Genomic DNA, 11,636 nt, shown 5'->3' with positions numbered 1-11,636 from the left:
CCTGCGGGTCAGCAGCCAAGTACCTTAACCCCAAGACCACCGCGGCGGGGCTCGGTATAAATCTTTGTAATAAAAAAAGGAAAAACGTTACCATACCTTGGTTCATGCTCAGAAGCTGCCGTACCGTCTGGGCTAAACTCCTAGACCACTGGCAAGCCAGAGCTGCTTCATGTCGTCACCGCTATCACCGCATGCCAGGCTAGGCATTGAAAATTTCGTTCCACGTAGCATGATGCGATATACAAGAGTGCGCAGAACGTAGTGATGCAGAACGATCGGTGATAGTATCGACAGGTGAGTCACTTCGAATTATCGATAGTTCTATATATCATCATATATATCCTGTGCCCTGCATATATGTCATATATATCATCTGTTTCTTTTTCAAATAAATGTTAGTTGCGAGCCAGGGCTCGTCTGTGTTCTTTTCTTCCATCCTCGTCCCGTGTGCACTATTCAGCCAAGATGTATCAATAGTTGAGTCTCCATCAAACGCCCCGCCACGGTGGCCTAGTGGACTCGGCTGCTTACCCGCAGGTCGCGGGATTGAATCCCGGCGGTGGCGGCTTCATTTCCGATGGAGGCGGAAATGTTGTAGGCCCGTGTACCCAGATTTGGGTGCACGTAAAGAACCCCAGGCGGTTGAAATTTCCGGAGCCCTCCTCTACGGCGTCTCTCATAATCATATGGTGGCTTTGGGACGTTAAACCCCGCAAATCAATCAATCGAGTCTCTATCGAAGTATCAGTGGTATATATAAGAGCTATCGGCATTACCACCCATAATGCAAAATCAGCTGCAAGAACTCTTGCAGCGTAAACGTGGTTCCCCGAGAGCGTGGTATACGGTGGAGCAGGCTTTTAAAAGGCAAGAAAGTTGACACTGCGTGTATTCCTTCAGGAGAATGATTGGTTGATACACGATTTAAGCAGAACTATTCAGCTGTAGCGGAAAGGAAGCCGTTACATGTGGCGGCACTGCACGGATTCAAATTTATTGCATTTTGTTATCTCAAAACAACAATAGCAAGGTCTTTGTTAATTGCAATGCGAAAGTAGTCCCTTTTGAAATTGAGCTATTCATGGACCCATTCCGGCATCTTTATTGAGGAAATAATTTATTCATTAAGCTCATAAATTAACTGCACATGGCTGATAGTGTGCTATCACAAAGATTTGACAATATTCCCAGCCAACAGCATAACTATTCACAGCACGATCAATAGCATTATGTGTGATAACACTACCAACGGCACTATTACCAATACTATCGATACTAAAACTATCGAGAGTGACACTATCGAGATCAAGTCATGAAATACCTATCAATAGTCCATTCACCGATAGTTTGCACCACTGAAGTTGGCAGGTCTGCTGTCACGGGCCTGTCGTACAGGTACTACAAGGTTCACTCGCGTATTACTTTCGCGCCTCTTGAGTCTTCCCTATAATGGCAACAAAAAAAAACTGACGAAACTATAGCGTCAGTACGCACCTTCATCATTTCACAGCAGATCAGGCGCAGTAATGTCCAGCAGCGAAGACTCCGGAAATAAAGAATGTCCGAGCAGTTCAGTATGAGATATAAAGAGTTTCTCTTTAAAATACACCAGAACCAGAGTCCTTCAGTACATTTACTGGTCATAAAAGCTGCGCCGTAACTGTATGGGAGAGCTTTGTGCGCTGAGAGCGGATGCCGCCGATCGGCGCAGCCGGAAGTATAAGGTTCCTCGATGCGCGCGCATCGAGGAACCCTAGCCGGGGGTAGAGTTACTGTATAAGCTACATTGAGGTTGCTACCTGGGTTGAATATACACACAGTAACTCTAACCGGCAGTAGAGTTACTGTATAAGCTACATTTAGGTTGCTACCTGGGTTGAATATACACACAGCAACTCTAGCCGGCAGTAGAGTTACTGTATAAGCTACATTTAGGTTGCTGCCTGGGTTGAATATACATACAGTAACTCTAGCCGGGGGTAGAGTTACTGTATAAGCTACATTGAGGTTGCTACCTGGGTTGAATATACACACAGTAACTCTAACCGGCACTAGAGTTACTGTATAAGCTACATTTAGGTTGCTACCTGGGTTGAATATACACACAGTAACTCTAGCCGGGGTAGAGTTACTGTATAAGCTACATTTAGGTTGCTACCTGGGTTGAATATACACACAGCAACTCTAGCCGGGGGTAGAGTTACTGTATAAGCTACATTTAGGTTGCTACCTGGGTTGAATATACATACAGTAACTCTAGCCGGGGGTAGAGTTACTGTATAAGCTACATTGAGGTTGCTACCTGGGTTGAATATACACACAGTAACTCTCACCGGCAGTAGAGTTACTGTATAAGCTACATTTAGGTTGCTACCTGGGTTGAATATACACACAGTAACTCTAGCCGGGGTAGAGTTACTGTATAAGCTACATTTAGGTTGCTACCTGGGTTGAATATACACACAGCAACTCTAGCCGGGGGTAGAGTTACTGTATAAGCTACATTGAGGTTGCTACCTGGGTTGAATATACACACAGCAACTCTAGCCGGGGGTAGAGTTACTGTATAAGCTACATTGAGGTTGCTACCTGGGTTGAATATACACACAGTAACTCTAACCGGCAGTAGAGTTACTGTATAAGCTACATTTAGGTTGCTACCTGGGTTGAATATACACACAGCAACTCTAGCCGGCAGTAGAGTTACTGTATAAGCTACATTGAGGTTGCTACCTGGGTTGAATATACACACAGTAACTCTAACCGGCAGTAGAGTTACTGTATAAGCTACATTTAGGTTGCTACCTGGGTTGAATATACACACAGTAACTCTAGCCGGGGTAGAGTTACTGTATAAGCTACATTTAGGTTGCTACCTGGGTTGAATATACACACAGCAACTCTAGCCGGGGGTAGAGTTACTGTATAAGCTACATTTAGGTTGCTACCTGGGTTGAATATACATACAGTAACTCTAGCCGGGGGTAGAGTTACTGTATAAGCTACATTGAGGTTGCTACCTGGGTTGAATATACACACAGTAACTCTCACCGGCAGTAGAGTTACTGTATAAGCTACATTTAGGTTGCTACCTGGGTTGAATATACACACAGTAACTCTAGCCGGGGTAGAGTTACTGTATAAGCTACATTTAGGTTGCTACCTGGGTTGAATATACACACAGCAACTCTAGCCGGGGGTAGAGTTACTGTATAAGCTACATTGAGGTTGCTACCTGGGTTGAATATACACACAGCAACTCTAGCCGGGGGTAGAGTTACTGTATAAGCTACATTGAGGTTGCTACCTGGGTTGAATATACACACAGCAACTCTAGCTGGGGGTAGAGTTACTGTATAAGCTACATTGAGGTTGCTACCTGGGTTGAATATACACACAGCAACTCTAGCCGGGGGTAGAGTTACTGTATAAGCTACATTGAGGTTGCTACCTGGGTTGAATATAGACACAGTAACTCTAGCCGGCAGTAGAGTTACTGTATAAGCTACATTTAGGTTGCTACCTGGGTTGAATATACATACAGTAACTCTAGCCGGGGGTAGAGTTACTGTATAAGCTACATTGAGGTTGCTACCTGGGTTGAATATACACACAGTAACTCTAACCGGCAGTAGAGTTACTGTATAAGCTACATTTAGGTTGCTACCTGGGTTGAATATACACACAGTAACTCTAGTCGGGGTAGAGTTACTGTATAAGCTACATTTAGGTTGCTACCTGGGTTGAATATACACACAGCAACTCTAGCCGGGGGTAGAGTTACTGTATAAGCTACATTGAGGTTGCTACCTAGGTTGAATATACACACAGCAACTCTAGCCGGGGGTAGAGTTACTGTATAAGCTACATTTAGGTTGCTAACTGGGTTGAATATACACACAGTAACTCTAGCTGGGGTAGAGTTACTGTATAAGCTACATTGAGGTTGCTACCTGGGTTGAATATACACACAGCAACTCTAGCCGGGGGTAGAGTTACTGTATAAGCTACATTGAGGTTGCTACCTGGGTTGAATATACACACAGCAACTCTAGCCGGGGGTAGAGTTACTGTATAAGCTACATTGAGGTTGCTACCTGGGTTGAATATACACACAGCAACTCTAGCCGGGGGTAGAGTTACTGTATAAGCTACATTGAGGTTGCTACCTGGGTTGAATATAGACACAGTAACTCTAGCCGGCAGTAGAGTTACTGTATAAGCTACATTTAGGTTGCTACCTGGGTTGAATATACACACAGTAACTCTAACCGGCAGTAGAGTTACTGTATAAGCTACATTTAGGTTGCTACCTGGGTTGAATATACACACAGCAACTCTAGCCGGCAGTAGAGTTACTGTATAAGCTACATTTAGGTTGCTACCTGGGTTGAATATACACACAGCAACTCTAGCCGGGGGTAGAGTTACTGTATAAGCTACATTGAGGTTGCTACCTGGGTTGAATATACACACAGCAACTCTAGCCGGGGGTAGAGTTACTGTATAGGCTACATTGAGGTTGCTACCTGGGTTGAATATACACACAGCAACTCTAGCCGGGGGTAGAGTTACTGTATAAGCTACATTGAGGTTGCTACCAGGGTTGAATATACACACAGCAACTCTAGCCGGGGGTAGAGTTACTGTATAAGCTACATTGAGGTTGCTACCTGGGTTGAATATACACACAGCAACTCTAGCCGGGGGTAGAGTTACTGTATAAGCTACATTGAGGTTGCTACCTGGGTCGAATATACACACAGTAACTCTAGCCGGGGGTAGAGTTACTGTATAAGCTACATTGAGGTAGCTACCTGGGTTGAATATACACACAGTAACTCTAGCCGGGGGTAGAGTTACTGTATAAGCTACATTGAGGTTGCTACCTGGGTTGAATATACACACAGTAACTCTAGCCGGGGTAGAGTTACTGTATAAGCTACATTGAGGTTGCTACCTGGGTTGAATATACCCACAGTGACTCTAGCCGGGGGTAGAGTTACTGTATAAGCTACATTGACGTTGCTACCTAGGTTGAATATACACACAGTAACTCTAGCCGGGGGTAGGTAGCCTACATGAAACGGACGGTTATGTAGACTCCCGCCGGGGGCATCGGGCCGACACCCCGATCAAGCAGATGGCGGCCGCAGATGCACAGCGTGTCGTTACGCGCTTTTCATGGTATGTCTGGTTCTGTGCATGTTGTGCCTGAAGATCATAAACGATGCCGTTTACATGGGTTTCGACCCGGTTGCAAAGGAAATGACGAAAAAGTGTCTATAGTATGATCTAGCTGCCTAGACAACTAACGGCTGGAAAAGTGGAAGCGCGCTAGCAATAAACTCGCGGTTTCGCATTTGATCCCCGGCAAGAGCGTGTGTGCGAAAAGCGCTTCAATGAAAGTGGGACCTTTCGCGTGAACCATAGGCTTATTGGAGGGGTTGTTGTGAAGACGCCGCACGATGTTCCAAAACTTCTGTGAGACGCTGTGCCGAGAATTCCGCACAACCTCCCGACGTATTTGTCTAGTACAAAAACGCCCAGAGCTCACCCGCCTACCAATCGTCGCTGTAAACCGTCTGCTGAACTACAGACTGTTGAGGATGCATCGACACAGTGCATGAGCCCCTTTGACACAGCTGACACATTGGTAATAACGCTGTTAATGAAGGTGAGCATACTGCCACCTCTTCCTCATTGCATACCATAATACAGAAAATCGATTAGTGAAATGCTCACCGTTGTGTTGAAATGCCCAAAAGTGTAGATGTCACATTACAAACAAACGGGGCTACATGCAGCTCCTCCCAGCTTGAAAAATTCAAAGCGCACATCCATTGCTTGGAAGAGACTTGAGCGATACCAATTGAAGCTTGCTATAGGGTGACGGCGCAAGAAAGGATGCACCCAAAAACTGTAAAATAGTTTCGCAAGCTGTAAAAGCGTGAGAAGTTAATTTTGATATAAATGTGTCATCAGCACGAGAAGATATTTTTTTGCGTCACATGTCGACGCCGCCGGTGCGGCATGCAGTCGGTCAATTTTCACGCTTGAGGAGGCATGCAAGACTTTTGATTGATTGATTTGTGGGCTTTAACGTCCCAGAATCACGATATGATTATGAGAGACGCCGTAGAGGAGGGCTCCGGAAATTTCGACTACCTGGGGTTCGGTTCTTTAGCGTGCACCCAAATGTGAGCACACGGGCCTACAACATTTCCGCCTCCATCGAAAAGGCAGCCGGGATTCGATCCCGCGACCTGCGGGTCAGCAGTTGAGTACCTCAGCCACTAGACCACCGCAGCGGGGCCATGCAAGACTTTTGCCTTAACAGTACAAACAATAAAGAAGCACGGAGAAAACATAGCATGAGTAAGCTACACAGCAGAGTAAAGGACTGGGAAACAACATTGCGTGACCAACCAAGCTTTAAACGCGCTCTAACACCTTAGTGATAAATAAATGCAAAACAAGACACGAAAACCACGCAAAAGACGTATGAAGTATTCAGACCACTCATTCATTCAAACTGGCTGTAGGTTCGATAAATACGCGGCTATCTTGAGTTATCATATCTTCGTTTAGAAACACCGAATGTATACGCAGCATGGAAGATTGGATATGCGCTGTCAATAGTTGCAACCACTACACTTCCGCGACGCATTAAGATCTACCAGAGTCATTGAAGAACTCTGGATTGTCCATAAAGTTTTACTAGATGCTTCAGGGAAAAATATAAGCAGCTTCTTTAGCGGAAGCATATTTTATAGTGGAAGCAGCATGGGTTGGTTGCCACCGTATTTATAGCTTCAAGGCCTCATTCGACGCTAAATTTGCCTGCATTAGAGCTTCATTCTGAAGCTCAGGTAACATCATTCTGAAGACGTAATCAATCTTCACGAGTATATTTAATCACGTTTCACGGTTCCGGCACGTGCCGTACAATTATTGCAGTGCCGGGGCCGCTCTACTATTGTTCGATGACCCCGCGCCGGCGCAGGTACCCCTAGCGGTTGCTCCTGTCCCTGTGTCAAGCTTTCGCCGAAGCGGAACTCTGCCAAAACATCTTAGCTGCGTTCACCATACGAGTGATGCTCTCTGGTCAACGGATCGTTCTGTGTGGAAGGCTTGATCAAGAAAAAGGAAATGTCTAAGAAACTGGGTCACGAAAATTAAAGATGTATCAGAACCCCTTACCAACTTTGGCCCTAGAAGTACGTTATCTGATGATCATGCCCGCATGAATCCCGTGTTTAAACTTCAGATTATATATATTCTATGTCGGATTTCATTTTCTTAAAATTAACCTACCAGGGGAGCACTTTCTGCGGTATATCATACATAAATTATTTGTTCCCCACGCGATGTGTCGGAAAGAATGCCTACATGGTGCACATGCTGTTAGTTTACGCATTCAGCGTTTCTATCTACTAATCTAATGTCACTCAGCATTAAAGGAACTTAGCGCTAAAGAGAAACACAATTTTTCTCATATTAGTGCACTACTTTTTTCACAATATCAATAACACCAAGCCTGCTGCGAGAAAATTCGGATGGCAAGAGCAGCTTGAAAGTATCCCGCACCAATCACTGCTCAATTCCTAACCACTAAAAATGAAGTGATGTTATCTGCGGGACAAAAATTTCGACAGGTAAATTCAAAATGATAATGAAAAAAAAATCCTTATTTTTGTATCATTTTCGGCTCATAAGTTTGCTAGGAAAAAAAATAAACGGACACCAGAAAAAAACGATATTTCGGCGTATTAGTACATGTGAAGTAAATTTTCACAGCGCCGAAAACACCGCTCTTACCGCGGGACGACGATTTAAGCGAAAAAACGCGCGTAGAGACACCATTTAGAGATTCCTGCAAAAAACAGTGTGACGTCATAGATCTCGAGGACGTCTACTCGACCCTACGTAGCTTCCGTTCATTAAAAATGAAGTACATTGTAATATGTGGGTACCGTAGACCAAATATACGAAGTTCCGGAAAATTTCATTCAGGCCATGTCGCAAAGGTACAAAACATATATTTTGTGGTGTAACGCATTGAGATAGTGGTGCGAGCCTAATAATGAAACTTCAACATTGGTTTTCTCTGCTAATAATGAACTTATGATAGTGAAAAGTGTGACATCGAAATTCTCAAAGTACAGTTTATCAATCTAAACCATGTCAGTTTCCTGATATTGTTCCTTTGATAAGCCTAGATTAAAGTGACACTATTTAGATTGACGAAATATTCTGAAAACACGTCGTTGATCTTACCGCCATAAGTTCAATATTAAAGGAGGAAATCAAAGTTCATAAATTTCGTGCCATTCATAAATTACGTGCCGTATCTACGTGCACGACGTCACAATTTTCAAAGTGTACTTGTCACATTTTACGGACAATGGCTCAACTAAGTTCAAAGATCTTCAAAGATATGCGAGAAATCCGGCACTTTCAAGGCCTTGAAAACAATCTTTTCAAATCCAAAAGTTTTCTAAAACTTCAAAAACTCGCATGAACCCTGTTTAATGTGCACTGGCATCACATAGCCTTTACGATATCGCTCCACTCGCAATGCGAGCATGGCGGCCCAGACTGAAGCCACGACTTTCTGTTCAGGAACCGAGCCCAGTAACCACTATGCCACCATGGCGGACCAAGTTTAACAGTGTTATGATGGCACATGAGCCCCAATGTAGAAGAAGGTAGCAAATTTGTTTATACATTTTATTCGAGCAAAAAACCATCAACAATTTGACAAATTGACATTATGAACACAATATTTTTTTGAAAAAGTGGAACATACCATGCAGTCACTAAACTGACACTGGTAGGTGTGAACATGGCTGATTAAAATTCTAAACCTGGTCTAGTAGTTTGTGTATAATAAATGGCACACGTATCATTTGTTCATGTGACCTTTTACCTCTCCTGCTTCTGTAACCCGGATGAGAAAACTGAAACCAGATGATTGAGCTGCAGCGTTCAAAAACCGTAAGAAAAAAAGTGTTCACATAACATGATTATAAAGCAGACTTAAAAGAAATGAAAACAGTTTCCTGCAATAGTCAGAAGTGAATGACTAGCAAAGAGCACTGAAGACCTAGTAGGGGAACCAAATAGGTGGGCATTGCGACATATGATGCACAAAAGCATTTAAAAAAGATAAATGCCTATGACAAAGAATTCCATGACTTCCCAGGTTTATTTTGCCCCATAATAAATCACCACTTTCATGTTTATATCTATTCCATAGTGCTATGTAATGAACCACTGACCAATTTGGGGTCTGGGTTAGCTCTTGCCACTCCCCTAAAACTTATTGCATACTATATTGACAACTCCTGGTGTCGTAGGGCAAGTCAAATCTTACAGTGCACGAAATTCCCTGCAGTGCTGGTATTCTGCATTTGTTTAACCAGTATGCCCAACTAAAAATTGGGGAGCAAATCCCAGAACAGAAACATTGCGCATCTTCCAATGTGCGACAATCTGGCCTAGGAAGGAAGCGTCGGATGGTGTATTAACCAATTGCAACAAAAGAACAAAGTTTACTTGCTCTTAGCACAGATCACATCGTAAACATTGACACTCAGCATAAAAGGTAAGTACATCGTAGTACAAAATGAAAGTTCATTGACCTTTGGTGACCTAGCCTCGGAGTATCCTAAATGGCTTGTAAGGAAAAAAAAGAAAAGCCTAAGCTTTTACGTGAGCAAAAAGTAAAACACAAAAGAAGCAGCATGTGTGTTCTATATCAAGTACCGAAAATTCTTCACATTACTAGCACTGCACAAAGGCCCCAAAATAAACGGATCCCATACTTGCGTGCTCTAAGGCCAACGTGACACTGAAGAATTCATGACACCGAAGATTTAAAATGTTTTTCTTGACACTACTACGCAGAAATACGTGCTAACGTAATTGGATGAAAAAAAAAAAAAAACACGACACACAAAGCGGTCATTGCTGCGCATTTGACAACACTAAGACAAGACAAATACGCGACCACTGTATGTTGGCACATATTTTTGCTTCACTTTCTGACATGCCTTAGACTGGCAAGCATCTCAGGTTCTAAAAGTGACAATGAGTACGCACTTAGCCAATTAGCTCGCGATGGAATATGGCCCAAGATACTGCACGATTCGACAACACAAAGTTCCAACACATAAATAGAACAAGTACGAGTATCAAACAACAGAAAATTAGGATTAATACATATACCCAGCCTATAAATGTAGATTAACACCTTTTTAGGAAATCATACACAAGAACCAGATATTTTCGTGTTGTTGCTTCTAATTTGGCACATGCTGTCGTTATCCTCAACACAAGTGCTATTATTACTTTCATGATAAAAGAAAGCGAATTATCACACAAAGTTAACAAATAACCCGCACAGCAACATCAGACATGGTAAAATAAAGAGAATAGCACCATTGTGATATAGGCCTAACTAACAGTCACTTAGGCTTGTGAGAACATAACATAGGAAATCGCACAAAGTACAAACATTTACCACAGTGTTCAGGCATTTGCGAAGAGACATGGTAGGTGCACATTTTAGAGTTTGAAAATGTGTGAACAGATCAGTTATGCCCACAGTATAACTGCATATTTGCAAGTTACAGCTGAAGGACATGCACTTTCTTCAAGGTGTAAAGAAATGGCTCATTTCATTGCATAAACCTGCAATAGTACCTCACAACTAAACTTTCATTGAAAATGGAGCGTTATCACACACTTCACAATTACTTGCTGTACTTGCGTTTGATTGCTCACTGTTAACTTGTGCTATCCAACAGACATGTTGCTACAGCTTCACAAAAACGAGTCAAGAGTTCGTGCCTGGCCTCTCAGTGCTCTCTCTGTCTGTGCAAAAAAAAGTCGCAGTTCTTTTTAATATATATCCGCCATGTCAAATTTACCATATGTTTCCTCTCATCAAGTTCTTAGAGGCAATTTGTTCTTGGGTCAAAGGCAGCTGGCAGCTACAGACAATGTCATGCAATTTCAGTCCCAGTCCTCACTCACTGTATGTTAAGCCTCTGAATTGACAATCACAAACAGAACCTCACTAATGTGAAAGGTTTGTACATAGCCAACACACACTTCACACAGGGTTCAGGAGTGCAGACAGGAACTCTCAGAAGGCGTGTGAATAAGTAGCAACAAAGGTTCACCAGCAAGTCTAACATAAGAACAGCATTCCATCTCCGTCCTGGCTCATTGCATGATGTCACTATTACGAAATGGTTCGCTGCTGCGGTTGCATCACTCTACGTTGTCGACAAAGTTCAACCTGTCCTACAGAGTATTTTACAATGCTCTGGCACAGAAACAAATCACGGAGGTGCAGCCACAGGTATAGAACAGCACAGCACAGAATTCCCACAAAGATTGCATGGTCTGCACTACGTCTAAAGTGCACAGCTCGCGGCTATCTCCAGTGCAGCATTTCGTTGTACGAGGCCATTGTGACTCAGAGACATGAAAGACACTATAAAGTGATGCAGTAGATGCAGGTGGAAGTGCTTAGTCTGTGCTCCCTCAAGATCCCTCTTTTAACGAGACTATGACGCTATTAACGAGACTATGAGATAATACAATAAAGAAACAAAGGTTTA

This window comes from Rhipicephalus microplus, chromosome 5 (genome assembly GCF_043290135.1).
Source record: "Rhipicephalus microplus isolate Deutch F79 chromosome 5, USDA_Rmic, whole genome shotgun sequence".
In the NCBI taxonomy this organism is placed as follows: domain Eukaryota; kingdom Metazoa; phylum Arthropoda; class Arachnida; order Ixodida; family Ixodidae; genus Rhipicephalus; species Rhipicephalus microplus.
This window is presented reverse-complemented; position numbering follows the sequence as displayed.